General features: G+C 43.4%; 1 protein-coding gene across 2 annotated transcripts in view; it reads left to right on the top strand.

Moving 5' to 3' along the window:
* The window catches only part of GCNA (germ cell nuclear acidic peptidase), a 174,668-nt gene that overhangs the window by 94,803 nt on the left and 57,737 nt on the right, over positions 1–22,128 (top strand). The gene's annotated exons all lie outside the window — the stretch shown is intronic.

Raw genomic sequence — 22,128 nt, 5'->3', positions numbered from 1 at the left:
TGGGCCCTGTAGTTTGGGGAACCCTGTATCACCATGGTAGCCCCAACCCCAACACTATAATTTTCTATCAGCTAGCATTCCAGCTCCACTACAGAATTCCAGCTCCTATCAGCCAGCATTCCAGCTCAACTGCAGTTTGATTTACCCTGGGCCTTGCATCTTCCTAAAGTCAGCCCTATCCTGATCTGGCCTCTGCTCACTCCAAGCATCGGTATGGCTCCAGCTTGAATTGTTACTATGGAGCCTGAACATATGTGTAAGTTTGGGTGCAGGTCTCAGAATTTGACCTTGTGAGTAGGCCAAGGAACCTGATAGTTTTTTTTTCTGGGTACCTACTACGCCATCCTCTGTGCATTTAAGTTATCCTGTGCTGTTGTAAAAGAACACACAGGAAAAACGTGCTATGGAGTAATAGGCACAAAAGAGAATTACTGAGAATACAATTTTTTTTGTATTATGCAAATACCCAATTGTGTACATGTAGTAAGTGTTTATATACTGCCTATATTGAGATTTCGTCCTAGGCAGATCACAGGCTGAAATACAACATAGTAAAAACATATCACAACAGATTCAAGCAACATAAACACACAAAAACAGATACAACAAATGAGACTAAAATAATAATTTCCTTACCATCATCATTACTGGACTTTACTTTCAGAAAGTTTATAAGAACATAAGAAATTATCATACTGGGTCAGACCAAGGGTCTATCAAGTCCAACATCCTGTTTTCAACAGTGGCCAATCCAGGCTAGAAGTTACCTGGCAAGTACCCAAACACTAAGTAGATCCCATGCTACTGTTGCTAGTAATAGCAGTGGCTGTTCCTCAATTCAATCCGATCAATAGCAGTCAATGGACCTCTCCTCCAAGAACCTATCCAAATCTTTTTTTAAATCCAGCTATACTAACTGCACTAACCACATCCTCTAGCAACAAATTCCAGAGCTTAATTGTGCATTGAGTGAAAAATAATTTTCTCCAGTTAGTTTTAAATGTGCTACTTGCTAACTGCATGGAGTGCCCCCTAGTCCTTCTATTATCCGAAAGAATAAATAACTGATTCACATCTACCTGTTCTAGACCTCTCATGATTTTAAAGAATCTATCATATTCCCTCTCAGCCATCTCATCTCCAAGCTGAACAGCCCTAACCTCTGTAGCCTTTTCTCATAGGGGAGCTGTTCCATCCCCTTTATCATTTTGTTCGCCCTTCTCTGTACCTTCTCCAGTGCAACTATATCCTTTTTGAGATGCGTTGACCAGAATTGTACACAGTACTCAAGGTGCAATCTCACCATGGAGCAATACAGAGGCATTATGACATTTTCTGTTTTATTCACCATTCCCTTCCTAATAATTCCTAACATTGTTTGCTTTTTTGACTGCTGTAGCACACTGAGCTGATGATTTCAATGTATTGTCCACTATGATGCCTAGATCTTTTTCCTGGGTAGTAACTCCTAATATGGAACTTAACATAATGTAACTATAGCAAGGGTTATTTTTCCCTATATGCAATACCTTGCACTTGTCCACATTAAATTTCATCTATCATTTGGATGCCCAATCTTCCAGTCTCGCAAGGTCCTCCTGCAATTTATCACAATCCGCTTGTGATTTAACTACTCTGAATAATTTTGTATCATCTGCAAATTTGATAACCTCACTCGTCATATTCATTTCCAGATCATTTATAAATATATTGAAAAGCACTGGTCCAAGTACAGATCCCTGAAGCACTCCACCCTTTTCCACTGAGAAAATTGACCATTTAATCCCACTCTCTGTTTCATGTCGTTTAATCCATGAAAGGATATCACCTCCTTTCTTAGAAACCTATCATGAGGGACTTTTTCAAAAACCTTCTGAAAATCCAAATACACTACATCAACCTTAATATTATCCATGGAATGCAAAAATTGTATCAGTGCATTCCTTAGACTTGTCCCATTTGCAAAAATGTCCTTGAATGTTTCATGTAATCAAGCTGCTTTAACCATTGGGATAACAAATAGATTTTTGTCTTGTGACCACAGTGTGTGATTGGGGGAATACAATTCCAACAAATTGGATAAATAGGAAGGACTAGCCATCTTCATGGCTTTAAAAATCAAGACCAAGATTTTGAATTCACAATTGTACTAAGTATTGTGGTGTAATCTTGCTCCAGAGACACACAAATCTTTAGCTAGCTATCCCATAAAATAAAAATAAGAATTATCTCACCCAAAAATCAGTCATTCTAATTCTTCGACCAGAGTTAGATGCCTTCTTTCTTCTTGTGTGTAAGAGAGAGAGAACTTGTGTGTGTGTGTGTGTGTGTGTATGTAAAAAAAAGTTCTGATAATTCTTGTAAGAGTTTTTGAATGCGAGTGCTCTTAATTGTGAACTCTTGATATGAGAATTCTGATGTATGTGATCTGAATGTAAAAGTTCTTGATTATGTGAGTTCTGATGCTATCACTGACAGATATACATAGTAACTGAATGACCTTATTTTGGATGTCATGTGCTTTTCGGTTATCCAACATAAAGATGATGAACATCTATAGCAATATTTTAATATTGTTCTTTTTGACAATAGAGACCACCACAGATTTTCATGTACACCTCCTACCTCCTGCCCCAAAACCTCACCTCCCAATACCACCCTTAGATCCCATATATCATCCCATGTCACCTGCCTATTCACCCCCACACTCCTGTACCCCACAGCCATATATGCTCCCACATACAACCAATACTAGTGGTGCTCACTTCCAGCCCTCAAGAGCCACAAACAGATTTGATTTTCAAGATACCCATAATGAATATGCAAGAGTTAGATTTGTATGTACACAGCCTCCATTGTGTGCAAATAAATCTCATGCATATTCATTATGGATATTATGAAAGCTCGACCTCTGTGGCCTTCGAGGGCTGTAAGTAAATACCACTGACTTGTGCACGCCTTCCACACACAACACATCCCCAAGCCCCCTCCACACCATCCACACCCCCAACCCCACACAAAACCCTACAGCCACTCTCAGTGCGAGAAGTCCTGTTGCAACTCAACACCCCAACACACAACAACATGCACACTACCACATACAATAACTTCCACACAAAACTAATTATATCCCAATATGCCCCATACACAGACATCAAACATATGCAGAAATACTGAATTTTATTTTTTACAATCGTTTAATCCATTAATATATCTCTATATTATAAAATATTAGGGACTCAGAATGGGCATGATGGCATGTCTGCACATGTGCATAGATGACATCACACAGGAAACACTAATTATTATTTTTTTTAATTTTGAATTTTCAGCAAATTATAACGAAAACATCATGTACATCCACTGATATATGTATATAGTATAAAGATATCTACTTTACATCCAATCACATAAATCCAACTATATTTCCATATTTCAGATTATTCTTCAAGTAAAACTAAAGACATTAGTATTAAAACTGAGCGAAACTAAGGTATTTTGAGAGATTGAACCTCTCATCATTTATAAAGAAAATCAGACACACAACAAAACTTTTTATTGCTCTCAACCTATCACTACTTCTCGGGGGTGGGTGTCTAGAAATGCTTGAGCACCAAATCCTGTGCTTGGCAATAGTGATCATAATATGATCAAATTTGAAATAATGACTGGAAGAGGAACAGTCTGCACATGTGCATAGACGACATCACTCAGGAAACACTAATTTTTTTTTTTTGAATTTTGAATTTTCAGCAAATTATAACCAAAACATCATGTACATCCACTGATATATGTATATAGTATAAAGATATCTACTTTACATCCAATCACATAAATCCAATCACATAAATCCAGCATTCACCCAGACTCTCTTGCAAGCTTCCAGCATTCACCCAGCAGCATTCACCTGCAAGCTTCCAGCATTCATCCAGCCTGACCTGCAAGCTTCCAGCATTCACCCAGCAGCATTCACCTGCAAGCTTCCACCATTCATCCAGCCTGACCTGCAAGCTTCCACCATTCATCCAGCCTGACCTGCAAGCTTCCAGCATTCATCCAGACTCTCCTGCAAGATTCCAGCATTCACCCAGCAGCGTTCACCTGCAAGCTTCCAGCATTCATCCAGCCTGACCTGCAAGCTGACCTGCAAGCTTCCAGCATTCATCCAGACTCTCCTGCAAATTCCTACAGTCATCCAGCCTCTCCTGCAAGCTTCTAGCACTCATACAGCCTCTACGGCAAGCCTCTAGCATTCATCAAACCTGCACAGACAAGCCTCCAACTTTCACATAGCCCCTCTCATTATCCTTCTAATCTCGCAACATAGTTCCTGCAAATGGCCCCATTTTTCACAATTCCAATTCTCCAACATAATACACCACCTAAAAGAATTTCTTTCCGACATGCCCAACAACACAACCTTAAATCCCTCTCTTCAATTTTGATCACTCCTACCACGCAATTGCTAGGCCTCACTCTTTTCTCTTTAAGCCTTTTCAATGCTCAATCTCTAACGAAAAAGTCTGTAATCTTAAACGACTACCTCATCGACGTGAAACCGGAGATATGTGCAATCACTGAAACGTGGTTAAAACCATCAGACACAGCAATAATTAATCAATTACCTACAGAGGCTTACGACTTCTTCTCGCTACCTCGTCATAAAAAAAAGGGAGGAGGTATTCTTTTAGCAACTAAAAAGGACCTCAGATTCTCTCTACAGCAATCCAATTCCAATTCTAAACTTGAATTCGGCTTTTTCACCTCAGACAAGCTCCAAATCCTTCTCGTATATGCTCCCCCAGGACTCCTGGAATCAGATGCTTCACCCCTGGTCGAATTAACCTCTTCCCTCATCAACTTTGACTCGCCAGCTATCATACTAGGTGATTTCAACATGCACGTAGATAACCCTACCCCTTCACCTAACTGTGAAACACTACTCACAGCCTTCTCAGCGCTAGGCTTCACTCAATTAGTTAACAAACCCACCCACAAAGCCGGCCACACGTTAGACCTGATCTTCGTTAACGCTGCAATCAAGCCCGTATCTATCCCAGATTGCACAAAGGTCCCGTGGTCAGATCACTACCTCATAACAACTTCATTCTCTATAAAAGATACTAGCCCGGCTTGCATTCCTTCGCCCTCCTTCACATACAGGAAAACTTGCTCCCCAGAAGACCTCAATAATCACCTATCACCACAACTCCACCAACTGGACCTCACAGATCCAAACTCAGCACTTCGATCATGGAATACAATCACCGAAACGATAGCTAACAAGCTATGCCCTTCAATTACAAAAAAACCACACCAGAATTCCTCCAAAAGACAGCCCTGGTTCTCCTCAGAACTAAGAAAGCTCAAACTCCAACTAAGACAAAATGAGGCTAAATGGCGCAAAAACCCAGGAACCAACACCCTTTCAATCTACAAATCATCTCTGCATCAATACAAATCAAGCACTTTAAGATCCAAGAGGGACTATTACGCCTCGAAGATACATGACCTTGTATTCGATGCCAAAGCCCTCTTCAGCTATGTAGCCAACCTCACACAATTAAACCAACCAGAGATTGCACACGACCAAGCTCAATCGAAAGCGGAAGAATTAGCTCTATTCTTCAGCAACAAAATCAACACTCTATCTCAGCTCCCCACTAACCCCACTGTTCCACTAACCACTCCTCAACCCTCAATCAACTACACTCAGTTAGAAGAACTTGACACAACTTCATCCATGGAGATCCAAGGAATTCTAAGGAAAATGAAACCTTCCTCCCACCCTTCAGATCACATCCCAGCTAAACTACTACTATCAATTCCAGATTCAATCTCCAAAACCCTGGCAGATATCATAAATTGCTCCCTCACACAAGGACTCTACCCTGACAACCTCAAACTAGCCTCACTCAAACCCCTCCTCAAAAAACCAAATCTTGACCCAAACGATCCCAACAACTTTAGACCGATAGCCAACCTCCCCTTCATAGCCAAGATAATGGAAAAATTGGTAAACTCTCGACTCTCAAACTACCTTGAAGACAATAACCTACTATTCCCATCACAATACGGATTCCGTAAAACCTTAAGCACGGAAGCCCTCCTCATCTCTATGACCGACCACATCATCCTAGGCTTAGACAAAGGACAATCCTTTCTTCTGATCCTACTCGACCTTTCGTCTGCATTTGACACGGTCAATCACTCTCTTCTCATCAACCAACTAACAGCCATAGGTATCTCTGGCACTGCCCTATCTTGGTTTAGAACCTTCCTCAGCAACAGAGGATATAAGGTTAAGATTCATAATAAAGAATCCTCTCTTCACCCCGCATCAGTAGGAGTCCCTCAGGGCTCATCCCTGTCTCCTACCTTGTTTAACATTTATCTGTTACCCTTATGTGAACTTCTCACTGACCTCAATCTCAAACACTTCCTCTACGCTGACGATATTCAGGTCCTGATCCCCATCAAGGAGTCACTCGCAAAAACACTCACTGGGAAACCTGCCTACAAAATATCAAACAGCTTCTCACAAGTCTCAACCTGATACTAAATTCATCAAAAACAGAACTTCTTATCATCACACCAGAAAACAGCCCCCTCACACACACTCATCCAACCTTACCAAACACTACACAAGTGAGAGACCTAGGAGTTCTAATTGACAATCACCTAAACCTGAAAGCGAACATCAACAAAACCACCAGAGACTGCTTTTATAAGCTCCAAGTGCTGAAAAGAATACGACCTCTCTTCCACACACATGACTTTAGAACGATTCTACAATCAATCATTTTCGCAAAGCTGGACTATTGTAACACCATCATGCTTGGTCTCCCTTTATCACACACCAAACCATTGCAAATGGTCCAAAATGCCTCAGCCCATATACTCACTAACACCAGGAGAAGAGAACACATAACCCCTATCCTGATGGGCCTCCACTGGCTGCCTATCCACTTCAGAATAATCTACAAGGCCATTCTCACCATTTTCAAAAACATCCATCAATTAGCCCCAATCGATCTCCATATCCCCCTCCGATTACACTACTCAACAAGACCGACAAGAGATGCTTACAAAGGATCACTTCAAGTACCTCCAGCCAAATCTACCAGACACATCACGCTTAGAGATCGGGCCTTCTCCACAGCTGGTCCAACTTTATGGAACTCCATTCCCCCGGATCTTAGAATGGAACCCAGCATCTCAACATTCAAGAAAAGACTCAAGACGTGGCTGTTCACGCAGGCCTTTCCTAACTCCAACATTACTTAACTCCCTTCAATCAACATACTTCGCTAGTAATAGCATTAATAGCCACCTCTTATAATGTTTTTGTATATATATATATATCTGATCTTCATTTTCCTTCTTACCCCAAGTTATTGATTCCCTGTTACATGTAACTGCTTTTCTGCACTATTGTTCAAATTGTAAAGTTTATTTTAATTGCACCCCTGTTTCTTGTGAACCAGCATGATGGGACTACCGTCTTGAATGTTGGTATATAAAAAACTTAAATAAATAAATAAATAAAATAAATAATTTCCATATTTCAGATTATTCTTCAAGTAAAACTAAAGACATTAGTATTAAAACTGAGCGAAACTAAGGTATTTTGAGAGATTGAACCTCTCATCATTTATAAAGAAAATCAGACACACAACAAAACTTTTTATTGCTCTCAACCTATCACTACTTCTCGGGGGTGGGTGTCTAGAAATGCTTGAGCACCAAATCCTGTGCTTGGCAATAGTGATCATAATATGATCAAATTTGAATTAATGACTGGAAGAGGCTCTCGTGCTAAACTTTCAAAAGGGAAACTTTGATAAAATGAGAAAAATTGTTAGAAAAAAACTGAAAGCAGCTGCAAAAGTGAAAAGTGTGCAAGAGGCATGGTCATTGGTAAAAAAAAAAAAAAAATACCATTCTAGAAGCACAGTCCAGATGTATTCCACACATTAAGAAAGATGGAAAGAAGGCAAAACTATTACCAGCATGGTGGTGAAAGAAGCTATTTTAGCCAAAAGATCTTCATTCAAAAATTGGAAGAAGGATCCAACAGAAGAAAATAGGATAATGCATAAATGTTGGCAAGTTAAATGTAAGAAATTGATAAGACAGACTAAGAGAGAATTTGAAAAGAAGTTGGCCGTAGAGGCAAAAACTCACAGTAAAAACTTTTTAAAATATATCCGAAGCAGAAAGCCTGTGAGGGAGTCAGTTGGACCATTAGATGATCGAGGGGTTAAAGGGGCACTTAGAGAAGATAAGGCCATCGCGGAAAGATTAAATGATTTCTTTGATTTGGTGTTTACTGAAGAGGATGTTGGGGAAATAACCTGTACTGGGGAAGGTCTTCATGGGTAATGATTCAGATGGACTGAATCAAATCACAGTGAACCTAGAAGATGTGGTGGACCTGATTGACAAACTGAAGAGTAATAAATCACCTGAACCGGATGGTATACACCCCAGGGTTCTGAAGGAACTAAAAAATGAAATTTCAGACCTATTAGTAAAAATTTGTAACCTATCATTAAAATCATCCATTGTACCTGAAGACTAGAGGATAGCTAATGTAACCCCAATATTTAAAAAGGGCTCCAGGGGCGATCCGGGAAACTACAGACCGGTTAGCCTGACTTCAGTGTCAGGAAAAATAGTGGAAAGTGTTCTAAACATCAAAATCACAGAACATATAGAAAGATATTGTTTAATGGAGCAAAGTCAGCATGGCTTTACCCAAGGCAAGACTTGCCTCACAAATCTGCTTCACTTTTTTGAAGGAGTTAATAAACATGTGGATAAAGTGAACCGGTAGATGTAGTATACTTGGATTTTCAGAAGGTGTTTGGCAAAGTTCCTCATGAGAGGCTTCTAGGAAAAGTAAAAAGTCATGGGATAGGTGGCGATGTCCTTTCATGGATTGCAAACTGGCTAAAAGACAGGAAACAGTGAGTAGGATTAAATGGACAATTTTCTCAGTGGAAGGGAGTGGTCAGTGGAGTGCCTCAGGGATCTGTATTGGAACCCTTACTTTTCAATATATTTATAAATGATCTGGAAAGAAATACGAGTGAGATAATCAAATTTGCAGATGATACAAAATTGTTCAGAGTAGTTAAATCACAAGCAGATTGTGATAAATTGCAGGAAGACCTTGTGAGACTGGAAAATTGGGCATCAAAATGGCAGATGAAATTTAATGAGGGTAAGTGCAAGGTGATGCATATAGGGAAAAATAACCCAAGCTATAGTTACACAATGTTAGGTTCCATATTAGGTGCTACAACCCAAGAAAGAGATCTAGGCATCTTAGTGGATAACACATTGAAATTGTCGGTTCAGTGTGCTGTGGCAGTCAAAAAAGCAAACAGAATGTTGGGAATTATTACAAAGGAATGGTGAATAAAACAGAAAATGTCATAATGCCTCTGTATCGCTCCATGGTGAAACCACACCTTGAATACTGTGTACAATTCTGGTCGCCTCATCTCAAAAAAGATATAGTAATTGCAATGGAGAAGGTACAGAGAAGGGCTACCAAAATGATAAGGGGAATGGAACAGCTCCCCTATGAGGAAAGACTAAAGAGGTTAGGACTTTTCAGCTTGGAGAAGAGACGGCTGAGGGGGGATATGATAGAGGTGTTTAAAATCATTAGAGGTCTAGAATGGGTAGATGCGAATCGATTATTTACTCTTTCGGATAATAGAAAGACTAAGGGGCACTCCATGAAGTTAGCATGTGGCACATTTAAAACTAATCGGAGAAAGTTCTTAGTTACTCAGTGCACAATTAAACTCTGGAATTTGTTGCCAGAGGATGTGGTTAGTTCAGTTAGTATACCTGTGTTTAAAAAAGGATTGGATAAGTTCTTGGAGGAGAAGTCCATTACCTGCTATTAATTAAGTTGACTTAGAAAATAGCCACTGCTATTACTAGCAACAGTAACATGGAATAGACTTAGTTTTTGGTTACTTGCCAGGTTCTTATGGCCTGGATTGGCCACTGTTGGAAACAGGATGCTGGGCTTGATGGACCTTTGGTCTGACCCAGTATGGGCATGTTCTTATATATTGGACTTTGCGATGACCAATGATTATAATTAACAGATGTGGTCAAGATACAGACCAGGCATACTCTAAAAGTGAATGTCATCAGCGTCTCAATATTTGATGATAATCTAAACTTTTCTGAGTGCAGTCTTCTAGATTGATATGGTGTTTTGTTTAAATATTGCAAGACAGTAGATCATGAAAGGTGATAATTAAGAAAAAATGTGGACTAATCTAAATATTTTAGATAAAAGACGGCTGAGAGGGGATATGATAGAGGTCTTTAAGATCATGAGATGTCTTGAATGAGTAGATGTGAATCGGTTATTTACACTTTCAAATAATAAAAGGACTAGGGGGCATTCTATGAAGTTAGCAAGAAGCACATTTAAGACTAATCGGAGAAAATTATTTTTCACTGAACGCACAATTAAGCTCTGGAATTTGTTGCCAGAGGATGTGGTTAGTGCAGCTAGTGTAGCTGTGTTAGAAAAGGATTGGATAAGTTCTTGGAGGAGAAGTCCATTAACTGCTATTAATCAAGTTTACTTAGGGAATAGCCACTGCTATTAATTGCATCAGTAGCATGGGATCTTCTTAGTGTTTGGTAATTGCCAGGTTCTTGTGGCCTGATTTGGCCTCTGTTGGAAACAGGATGCTGGGCTTGATGGTCTGACACAGCATGGCAATTTCTTATGTTCTAAAAATAATTCTAGGGCCAGTCTAATGACTCCAAGCACTGCTATACAGATGTCCAGCTCAGGTCCTCTGCTCCTATATCTGTTGATGCTGTGGAGACCATGTTCATAGCACCTGAGTGGGGGGTGGGGGGAGCTATTGTCATAGTCATCGGACAGATTTGATTTCTAGTGTGCAGAATTAAGGGTCCATGATTGCAGGGTTCCAGAAGAATGAAGAACTGTCATTACAATGACTGGGCTAAAGTAAATTAGGAAGGATTATTAAATAGAGGGCTATGGATTTATAGGGTCATATCCTAGCCCTAATTCTGATTGAGCTGCAAGTCCAAAGTAGTAGGAGGAAACTGCTGGATCAAAAAAGTAAAGGAAGAAATAACTATGCCTAACTTAAAGACACAGAGCTCAGGACCCTAATTCTTTCTTATCCCCACTGTTAAAGCAGTGTCTGTCCTTCTACAGTGATAAGGAAGCTGGTCTTTAGAAGAAATTTTAAGAACAACTCCATTTTTTTCTAACAGAATTATCCTAAGAAATGGAAGCAAAGACGACTGTAGGATAATAGTAAGTCCCAGCAAGTGACTATGAATTGGTCAGGGATATAAAATAAGGGAAATGTCCCTGGGTTCATGTGAATGAAAGCTCATGATGCTGGATCCCAGCCCTGGTTCCAGTTCAGCAGGAACCAAGGGAGCAAGAAGAAATTGTCTGGCCAAAAAAAGTAGCATGACCTACTTCTTGAAAAAAGAAATATAAAAAGTTGATACTCATTCCAAAGCCAAACTACCATACAATTTGCAGGAATGTGGAAAACAGTGGTGGTAAGAGAGGCTAATGGAGGAAAAACTGCAGGAGAGAGAGGCTAAGAGGGAGGGAAGAAAGAAAAGACCAGCTACCACAGGTAGAAAAGGGTGTGAGGAGTAGAGCTGGTGGTGAGAGTCGACAGGAGGGATTTTTTTCCTTATAGTGTTTCCAGCATGTGTCTACAGTTTTATACAGGAATTAAAAATAGCAAGGTAGAGAGGACAGGTCTTGCACACAGCAGAGGGAAGTGCAGGGCCACTGTGACTGCAGGTTTAGTTTTGCCAAACTGAAGACTCTGTAGAGCCAGGAGGGAGAGGAACTGAGAGGAGGCAAAGTTATAAAAAAAAAATAAAAAAAAAAGAGGGATATGGCAAAAAGGAAACTGCGCTGAGAGAATTGAGGTAGAGTGGGAAGGGAATGAGAATGGTTGAAAGGGTGTTGAAGGGAGCAAGAGAGAAAGAGGAGAGAGGAATTGTTGAGGAAAAGAGGAAAGAAAAATATAGATAATTGGTTTGGGCAAAAATATAATAGAAAATAGCTAAACAAGGATAAATTAGAAGAGAATGAATAAAAAGGCAACAAAATGGAGAAGAAACAGATAAGGGGGAAACAAGCCAAATATAGAAAGTTTAAGATTTGATGGAACACCTCCAACAAAAATTTCAGGACGAGTTCCAAAAGGTAGTTCAACAGGGCCTGGAATGTGACAAACATGGAGTCTGCCCTGCGTATGATGTGTTGAAACCACAATGAGGGTTGCGGCGGCCAGCATTGGGGGCTCGTCGTATGGCCTGGCTGCACACTTCCAATCTCCGCCCTGAAGCATAGGATCGTCTGGCGGATCTTCCCTGTACAAGGGAGAACCTCTTTGGGGACAAAATTAAAGAGGCGGTAGCACAACTGAAAGACTATCATGAAACCCTTCAACAGTTGTCAGCCACCACTTCGGACACCCAGCCCTCAGGCAAGAAGCCTCCCAGACAGTATTCAAGACGCCCATTTTACTGGCCATGAAAGTATTATCTGCCGGCATCCAGAGTAAGACCCCAGCAGGCGCCAGCTAGATCAAGAGCACGGCAGCCCCGTGCCCCTCGACCAGCCCCCGCCCCCACCTCAGAACCCCACCATGGTGACGAGAGGGCTTGACCTAGCAAACCCTACCCCAGGACACCGACCCCCAGTTTGGGGGTATGCCTGCAGCTCTTCGCTGACCAATAGATTTCGGTCACCTCGGACCAAAGGATCCTGTCTATCATGAGGCAGGGGTACAGGTTGCATTTCCAATGGACTCTTCCCTATTCTCCTCAGTGGAGAGGTACAGAGAACCAGCAGATACTCTGAGTAGAGCTCTCTGCCCTCTTAATGGCTTGAGCAGTCGAACCAGTGTCACCAGGCCAGCAGAGAGGCTGGTTCTACTCCAGGTATTTCCTGATTCCAAGAAAACTGGTGGCCTTTGCCCCATACTAGATCTGAGAGCATTAAACTGTTTTCTTGTCAGCGAAAAATTCAAGATGGTCTTGTTGGGAACCCTGATCCCTCTCCTCAGAGCTGGTGACTGGTTCTGTTCCCTCGATCTCAGAAGCATACGCCCATATCTCCATTTCTCCCGCAGACCCGGGAGCTGCCTTTCGGCCTGGCGTCAGCACTCCTTGTCTTCACAAAATGCCTGGCAGCAGTGGGGGCCCTATCTCAGGAGGCAAGGGGTACATGTCTTCTCTTACCTTGATGATTGGCTAATCAAGAGTGATTCCAGGCAGGAGTCATTGCGCTCCCTACATTCTATCATACATGCCCTGGAGGGCCTGGGAGTTCTAATGAACTACCTGAACTCCCATCTCCAGCCGTCACTATAATTGGACTTCATCGGAGCCAGGTTGGGTACTGTCCAGAGGAAGGCCTTCTTACCCCAAGACAGGGCAATGACCCTCGCTTCTTTGGCAAGAGTAGTCTCCTGCTGCCCTCATGTTTTGGCGCACAAATTTCTGCGCCTTTTGGGGCACATGGTAGCGACGGTTCAAGTCACACGGTTTTCTCGGTAACACATGCACAGGGCGATGTGGACGTTGTGCTCTTAGTGGCGCCAAGCCACCCAGGATCTTCGAGCTTGCATCCTAGTCACCACTCCACTTCGGCAATCCCTCATGTGGTGGGAAATCCTATCCCACCTGGAGAAGGGGATGCCTTTCTGGGTCCCTCAGCCCCAGATCGTCCTCACCACAGATGCATCTCACATGGGTTGGGGAACCCATGTTGCAGGCCTCAGCACCCAAGGCCATTGGTCCGTGCAGGACTGGTATTTCCAGATAAACTTCCTGAGCTAGGAGTGATCCATTACGCCCTGAGGGATTTCAGGAGCACTTGATCCATAAAGTAGTCCTGGTTCAAACTGACAATCAAGTGATGATGTGGTATTTGAACAAGCAAGGGGAGATGGGATCACACCTCCTCTGCCAAGAGACAGTGCAGATTTGGTCCTGGGTTCTCATGAGGGGCATCTTCCTCCGAGCCATGTACCTCCCGGGGACGGACAACATCCTAGCAGACTCATTGAGTCAGGCCTTCCAACCCCACGAATGGTCCCTGAAACAGGAGGTTGCAAACTGCATCTTCGCCTGTGGGGACCCTGGACATAGATCTGTTCACTTCCCTAGAGAACAAGAAAGTGGATCGATTTTGCTCCCTGTACCAAGTGGGCAGAGGATCGGTGTCGAATGCCTTTTTACGTCACTGGGGCACTGGTCTCCTGTACGCTTATCCTCCCCTGCCATTGGTCTTGAAGACACTTCAAAAGCTCCAACAGGACTGAGGCACCGTGATCCTGATCGCATACTTTTGGCCACGCCAGATTTGGTCCCCACTTCTACAGGAACTGGCCCTATGCCCTCCGATCCAGCTGGGGACTGCTCCAGACCTGATCACGCAGGACCAGGGCAAGCTACGCCACTTCAGCCTCTGAGCCTTGTCCCTCACGGTATGGATGTTGATCGGCTGACTGTGCAGGCCCTGGGCCTTTCGGACAGCATGTCTCAGGTTCTCTTAGAGTCCAGGAAGCCTTCCATGAGGAGATCTTACAATCTCAAGTGGAAGAGGTTCTCAGTTTGGTGTGAAGGGAACGGTCTGGACCCATTCTCATGTTCCCCACCAAAGCTTTTAGACTGCCTGTTGCACCTCTCCAAAGCTGGCTTAAAAACCACATCAGGGCATATGATCAGGGAATGGATGGCGCATCCATTTCCGCCCATCCACTTGTAGGGCATTTCATACAAGGCTTGTTGCAACTTAAGCCTCCGACATGGCCCCCAGTGGTCTCTTGGGACCTTAATGTGGTCTTGGCCCATCTCATGAGGGCTCCATTTGAGCCCCTGTGATCTTGCGATCTGAAGTACCTATCCTGGAAGGTCATCTTCTTGGTGGCGGCCACCCCAGTACGCAGGGTCAGTGAGCTTCAGGCTTTGGTGTCGTATCCACTTTATACAAAATTTTGACATGATAAGGTGGTCTTGCATATATACCCAAAGTTCCTTCCAAAGGTGGTCACAGATTTCCATCTCAATCAATCAAAAGGTATTGCTTACCTTTTTTCCAAGGCCGCACGCTCACCAGGGTGAGCGTGCCCTGAACACTCTGAATTGTAATAGTGCCCTGGCCTTTTACCTAGAATGAACAGCACCTCACCATCTGTCCACTCAACGCTTTATCTCCTTCGACAGAAACAGGTTGGGAGTCGTAGTGTCCAAACAGACCTTATCCCATTGGCTAGCAGACTGTATTTCTTTCTGCTATGCTGAAGTGGGACTGCAACTTGAGGGTCACATCAAGGCTCAATTGGTTCAGGAATTGTAAGTTTTGGTGGCTCACTTGCATGCGGTACCAGTTCATGAGATATGTAGGGTGGCGACCTGGAGTTCTCTCACACATTCACCTCTCATTATTGTCTGGACAAAGATGGACAAAATGACAGTCATTTCGGTCAGTTGGTGTTCCGTAATCTATTTCAGCCACGAAAACCCAAATCGCCCTACCTTGGGCCCTATCTTTAGGTGCAGGCTTGCTCCCCATGTTGTAGCAGCTCTAATTGTTGTGCACATTTGCACCTGTTAAATGCTGCCTATGTTGGGAGCAGCCTATAGCTACATATTCATCCATGTGTGAGGACTAACATCCTGCTTGTCCTTGGAGAAAGCAGAGTTACTTACCTGAAACAGGTGTTCTCCAAGGACAGTAGGATGTTAATCCTCATGAAACAGACCCACCACCCTGTGGAGTTGGGTTTCTTTCGATTTATTTTATTTTTTGCGAATTCTATATTATAAGACTGAAGAGGGACCCTGCGTGGCTGTGTAGATGGCGTGCTGGACATGCTCAGTATGTCTAGGAACTTTGACAAAAGTTTTCCATGTCGAGCTTCATCTGATGGTCACCCATGTGTGAGGACTAACATCCTGTTGTCCTTGGAGACATAAGTAACTCTGCTTTCCCTGGTGCAGAAACACAGGGAGTCGCATTTTCCATGAAGGGAGTAAATAATATACTATACTCCTGGACTTATGGCTTAGTTTCTTTTGGGAAGAAACCCCTAGGAGGAATCATGGGGACTCTACCTTGAAGTATCATGATTTAGCCTAACTTCTGATGTGGAGTAAGTGAAATATTTCTTACTGATGAACTGTGCTGATTTTTGCCAGCAATGAATTCCCTATGCTAAGATGTTTGTTGCTACTGAATTGATATACTTCACTACTGACTTCTTTTGTTAGGTTTTGGTTTTTCCTGAGGGAAATCTGTGGAAGTAGAACTTGTTATAAACACCCCCCTTTTTTTTCATTCAAAAAAAATTGGACATTCCTCTGCACTCCTACCAGCAGATGGAGACAGAGACAACTGATTCATTGACATCACTGACACATAGCCCTGCCCCAACATAAGCCTGCCAGTATTCTCTGTCTCCAGCAGATGGTAGATATGCATCTCCCTAGTGGGGATTGTTTATTGAAAAAAGCCAGAAGAAACAGATTTGTGCTCCTGCGGTAAACCCAATATGAGGCTCTCCCTCAGCTGAGTGTTTGAGCCTATGTGCTGTTGCAAGATTTAGGCTCAAAATAAGAAGAGAAATGGAGCTCAGCAGTGTGGAGGCTTGTGCCCTCTCCCCCCCATAGCACCTAGTCGTGATTTCAGTGGATATCTAAGTTCAAGTAAATAAAAAGGGGATTCTTCCTTCCCTAGTGAGCCGTTCCTCCCCCACCACCTCGCGCCTCCTATCTCCGGAGGATGGAGGAGGGTGGCGAACAGACGATGCCATTAGCTCAGCCAGCAGACTGCCACGGCGCTCTTTATGTGTGTCAGCCTCATGTGGAAAGGAGAGCCCGCTGCGACATGGGATAAGGTTGGGGTTTGCTTCCCGCATGCTCTGTAAGGCCGTAGCTTGGATCTGTGCGTACATATATGCATACAGGTATGCGCACAATACTGCAGACTTTTATGTTACACACATACGTGCATGGGCACAGCTGCGAGCACACCTTAGTGCAAAGGAGGCCGGGAGCCAGCCCTTTTGAAAAGGATAATGGCTCCAACAGTTAGACTGAGAGGTCTCCCATGCTGCAGCTGAACAAATAGAGGCAAGACAGCCATTGCTCTCTCTTTGCCCAGTCCAGCATTGGTTGCCAGCTCAAGGGGGTTTGTCCAACGAGGATTTAGTTGCTGTGCAGGCATTCCCTTGACCAAAGCAGATTGGTAAAAGGTAAGAGCAGGAGGCGATGCACTGGTCAGTTCCTCTCGCCTTTTTTCCTCCCAGTTTCCTAAGGGAGTGGCATCCCTGGTGGACGGGGGATCCCGGCCCCATGGACCCAGACATGGATTTGGCATCCTTTTCCTGAGTGAATATTATTTTTGCTACAGTTTGCAAACTTTTCTTAGAGGGCACCCTTATGGAAGGGAAGCATCCTAGGCCTTCACGCTTGGTGACCAAGTCAGGCAAGCACCATACAGAACGGTTTAGTGAATGATTCCAGAGAAGATCTGGGCTCCACACCTTTGGAGGAAGGTGAAATCCCACCTGTCTTGAAGCCAAATAAGTTTCTCCTCCGTTTTCTTCCACAGGGTTGGGTTTATTAGTTCAGACCCTGAAAATATTTGGAGTGGACTGGAGGGGCGCTATGGGAGTGCTGAGGAAGGTTTCCATCCTGGTCACCTTAAGTAAGGCGACCGTTTTTTTTGCCACTCCTGGAACAGGTATAAGAGTTGCTTAACATTGAGTGATATGCCCCGATAACAAAAAAAAAAAAAAAATTAAAGAAGCGGGGCAATATTTGGCAGGCCTTTAACCTAGACCTAAGAGGGAACAGTTGGATCTCCAGAGGTTGATTCCCTAGTAAGTGCTGTTGTCACAAGCCACAATCCTGGTTAAAGTGGGGACATCTGAAAGAGTCCTGGATGTAAAAATCGAGGCTGTCCTCAAGCAGCATTTTAGGTGGTAGCATTGCATTTGCCAGTAACTTCTGTTATAGCGGCAAGTTGCCTTCAGTGACTGCGGAACTGGTAGGCAGATCCCATTTCTATGTCGAATTTGACAAAGTTGCCTTATGGAGGGTTCTGTCTGTGGTTCGGTCCTGAGTGGAGAGGTTGGCAAATCGATGAGATGATTCCAAGATTTTGCATTTGCCAGAGCAATAGAGAGTAGCGGCATGCTCTTTTGAAGCGAGGAGCTGCTCCAGGAACTCCCAGCATTTTTGCCTATAGGAGAATTGGCGAATCAGAGATCACGTCCCATTGAAAGTTTGTGGTCCATTTGGCCGGAGAGTCAAATACAAACGATGCCGAAACATTTTGGCCCTCACAATGAAAGTGCAACGGTCTACTTATAGGTTACAGGGATAGACAGGTGACAGTGAAAAGAAGGCTAACCTACTTCAGAGATTTAATTCCAGGTTTCCAACCTGCAGAAGAATGACTGGGGGCTATTCCATTCTATTTTGTCATGCCCAAGAGGACACAGGGCTCTTTTCAATGCCTTCTCGATCTGAAAGGGGTCACGTGACATTTGCAAGTAGCTCACTTAAGAATGGAAACTTGCACTCCATCATTGTGATAGTGCAGAAGAAGGACCTTCTCCTGTCTTTCGATCTAACGAACGCATATCTATATACCTCTGTACGACAGGAACATTGGTGGTGTCTGCCTTTCGCCGTTCTAGGGTGGCATTTTCGATGTCAAGCCTGCCCATTTGGCCTGGCTATAGCACTCAAAATCGTCTCTAAGATCTGAGAGATAGTGGTGTCTCTGCGCAAGGCAAGTATTTTGGTCCATACATACCTGGACAGCTGGGTGATTTGCACCAAACTTGCAGTCGACAGTTAAGAGGCATTTCACAGAGTGATCTCGAGCTAGGCTGCATAGTAGGCTTACAAATGCAGTCTGTGACCAACCCAGACTTGGACTATTGCAAAATGAGATTCAATACGGTACAAGGCGGGAACTGCCAGAGTGCAGTATCAGACTGTGGGAGAGACTGTTTCAATCCTTGAGATTGGCCATCTGTTCCACGATGTGGAGTTCTTTCTGGGTCTTGAGTTTGATGATGACAACGTTGGAGATAGTTCCTAGGACAAGGGTGCATATGCGTCTGCTTGGGCAGGCTCTGCTGGCATGATGGACTTCACAGTATCAGGTGTAGGCAGTAAGGCTATCCTGGCCGACTGAAGTGCGCGCACAATTGCTGGAATGCTTGATAAGAGAACTCCTCCCAAGAGGGGTATCCTGACAGGTCACTGAATGGTAAGTAATCCAAATGGGAGGCAAGCTGCCTAGCTGGAGTGGCTCCCTACCAAGTGGCTCGACAGGGGACCACCAATCGTTTGGAAACTTGTCCGAGTCCCCTGACGAGTTTACAGATTGTCAAGCATCTGGAATAAGCAGTGAAAGTGATGTCAGGCAAAGTCACCACAGTCATCTCTATAAGTCTTCGAGGCTGTAGCAATTGTCTCCAGCTGTTTGTGAAGACAGATGCTCTCATGAAAAGAGCAGAACAGCATATCCAAGCAATATCAGTCTCTCACATTGCCAGGACAGACAATGTGAGGGCTGATTTTCTCAGCAGACATGATTTGGGTCAAGAGAGTTGGAGCTAGCAGAGGACATTCTTTCTGCTCATAGTCTCTCAATGGGACCAGAGGTATCTAGCTCTGATGGTGTTACCACCACGCAATGTTTCTATATTCCCAGACGGGATCTGGGGGCATTGGGAAGATGCTCTCATTCGATAGTAAGCCGCAGAGCAACAGATCATATTGGCTGCCTCCCTGGTCGATGTTCAACAAAGTAGTACAGAGGATCTCAAGTCATCCCGGGACTGTAAGCATGGGACTTGGTTGGCCTCGGCGATAGTCTTTCCGTTACTAGTAGATAGTATTATGGGGTGGCCATTCCCAAAAGATCTTTGAGAACAGGGACTGACTTTATTTGAAATTCCGGGGCGCTCTGGTCTTACATTTGGCCCTTTAGAGGGCTCTACTGCTGAAGCTTGGTTGTTTTCTGGCAGTGGTACTACCCTGTTCCAAGCTAGGCAGTTTTTCACATCTCTACCTTTTATCAGAGTGTGTTGGAAAGTTGATGCAGGGTGAGAGAATTTCACCCTCTGCGTGGGTTTTAGGGTTTAGCCCTAAAACTCCTGCCAACTTCTGTTTGCAGCTTTGTTTTGTTATGGAGGCCATATTAATGGCAGACCTTGTTCTCTTCAAATATTTCTCTACTTTTGAAGAGAGATCAAAATTTTCTCCTATCTGAATGCTGCTAATGCCACCTTGGAGACTCTGCCTAGTTTTGAATTTTTTTAGCAGGCTCCATTTTTCAGAGGCTAAATGGTTTTACCTTGAAGGTTATTTTTCCTGGTCGCTATATATTCAGTGAGGAGTTTTTTCCAGGCTGTAGGGTTTATCTTGAAGTGAGCCTTTTCTGTGAATGTCTCCGGGGGCGGTGCAGATTAGGACTGTTTTCCAGAAGTAGAATCAGAGTTTCACTTGAATTAGTCTATTTCCCTACTGGTGCTGGTAAGGGGCAGAATGGAGCAAGAGAATAGGTATGTTTAGATATGAAACAAACATTTTGAGATACCTGAGAGTTGCCCGCTATGGGCAAAAAAACTGCTTGATTGCTTGGTCTCCATGGTGGAGATAGACATGTTGAACTGGCATCATGGGCTGCAGTGGCCCATGGGGTTAAAGAAGTTATCACTGCATCCTATGTAGGTGCAGGTGTACCATTGCCTAGACAAGTCATACAGTGTTGGTGGTGGAGACTCAACTGTGGTCTTGTTCTAAGAATTGTCGGACAGCAAACTGCTCCTTCTTACTTACTTTCTCCAAGCATTGCCACTTGGATGTTAAAGTGCAAGAGGATGCGGCCTTTGTGAGGGCGGTGTTGATGGGAGCGTGGGCAACCTCCCACCCATTTTGGGAGTAGCTTTGGTACATCCCACTGGTGTGGATTGGCCTGCTAGACTGCAGAGGGAGGAAAACTTATTTCTTACTGATAATTTCCTTTCCTCTAAGGAGGGCAGGTCAATCCACAACCTGCCCTGGGCTGCCTATTTGTGGATTTGTTTCAGTTCGTCCTTACTTTCAGGGACGATGCAGATTGTTCCTTGTTATGGGTTGGTTGAAGGACTGGTAAGTGAGAACCAGCCTATGTAATCAGTGGCAATTAATATTGTACCTGGGCTCAGTGTTCTTGAGTTAGGTGGAGGTAACGAGTCATTGACTGTTTAGAGTTGTGTATGGTATAATCAGTTTGTCCACAGTTTGGCTTTTCTGGAGATAGAGATAAAGTCGGGGCAGCGCTATATGTCAGTGACATCAGCAAGTTGGTTTTCTCTGTCTTCATCTGCTGGTAGGAGAGCATTATCCACTGGTGTCGATTGGCCTACTTGAGTGCAGAGGAAAGCAAATTATCAGGTAAGAAGTAATTTCTCCTTACTGGGCTACTATTCCATGTGTGGACTGAATTCTTTATCCCATGGTTTGGGTTTGCCTGAGATAGATGTGCCTGTAAACTTTTCTGTGTCTGAGGGCACTGATTGCTTGGGATTTTACCTGTTCATCCGCAGAGTGAAGAAAGCTCCCTGCCCAGGAACGAAACTATTCTGAGCCAAATCCACACATCTGCTCAACCATTTTTATTTTTTTTTGAACCCACAGATCAGGTGCCAGGGCTTTTATTTTATGTGCTGTAGTAGGTATAACATGTAGTAGTGACCACTTTAAAAACTATCTTGCCACTACTGTCTTCCTGTCTGCTTATCTCTTCTGCACATAGGTCCTAGAAAGAATGTTAATGAAAGAGGTAAAAACAAAAACTCAGGTTATAGATGTTTATATAAGAGTCAAAAGTTCAAAAACTTCTTAGTTTCAGTAGCAGTCTGTAGTAATTATCTCTCAAATCCAAATCAATGGTACAACCAGTAAATCTAAAACTAATATCTAAATCTTTCACCAGATATGTGTAGGCCCCTTATTCCAAGGGTCTGTATAGCATCACAGACTCTGTTATGGTCCAGG

The sequence above is a fragment of the Rhinatrema bivittatum genome, chromosome 6, assembly GCF_901001135.1.
Source record: "Rhinatrema bivittatum chromosome 6, aRhiBiv1.1, whole genome shotgun sequence".
Lineage (NCBI taxonomy): Eukaryota > Metazoa > Chordata > Amphibia > Gymnophiona > Rhinatrematidae > Rhinatrema > Rhinatrema bivittatum.
This window is presented reverse-complemented; position numbering and strand designations above follow the sequence as displayed.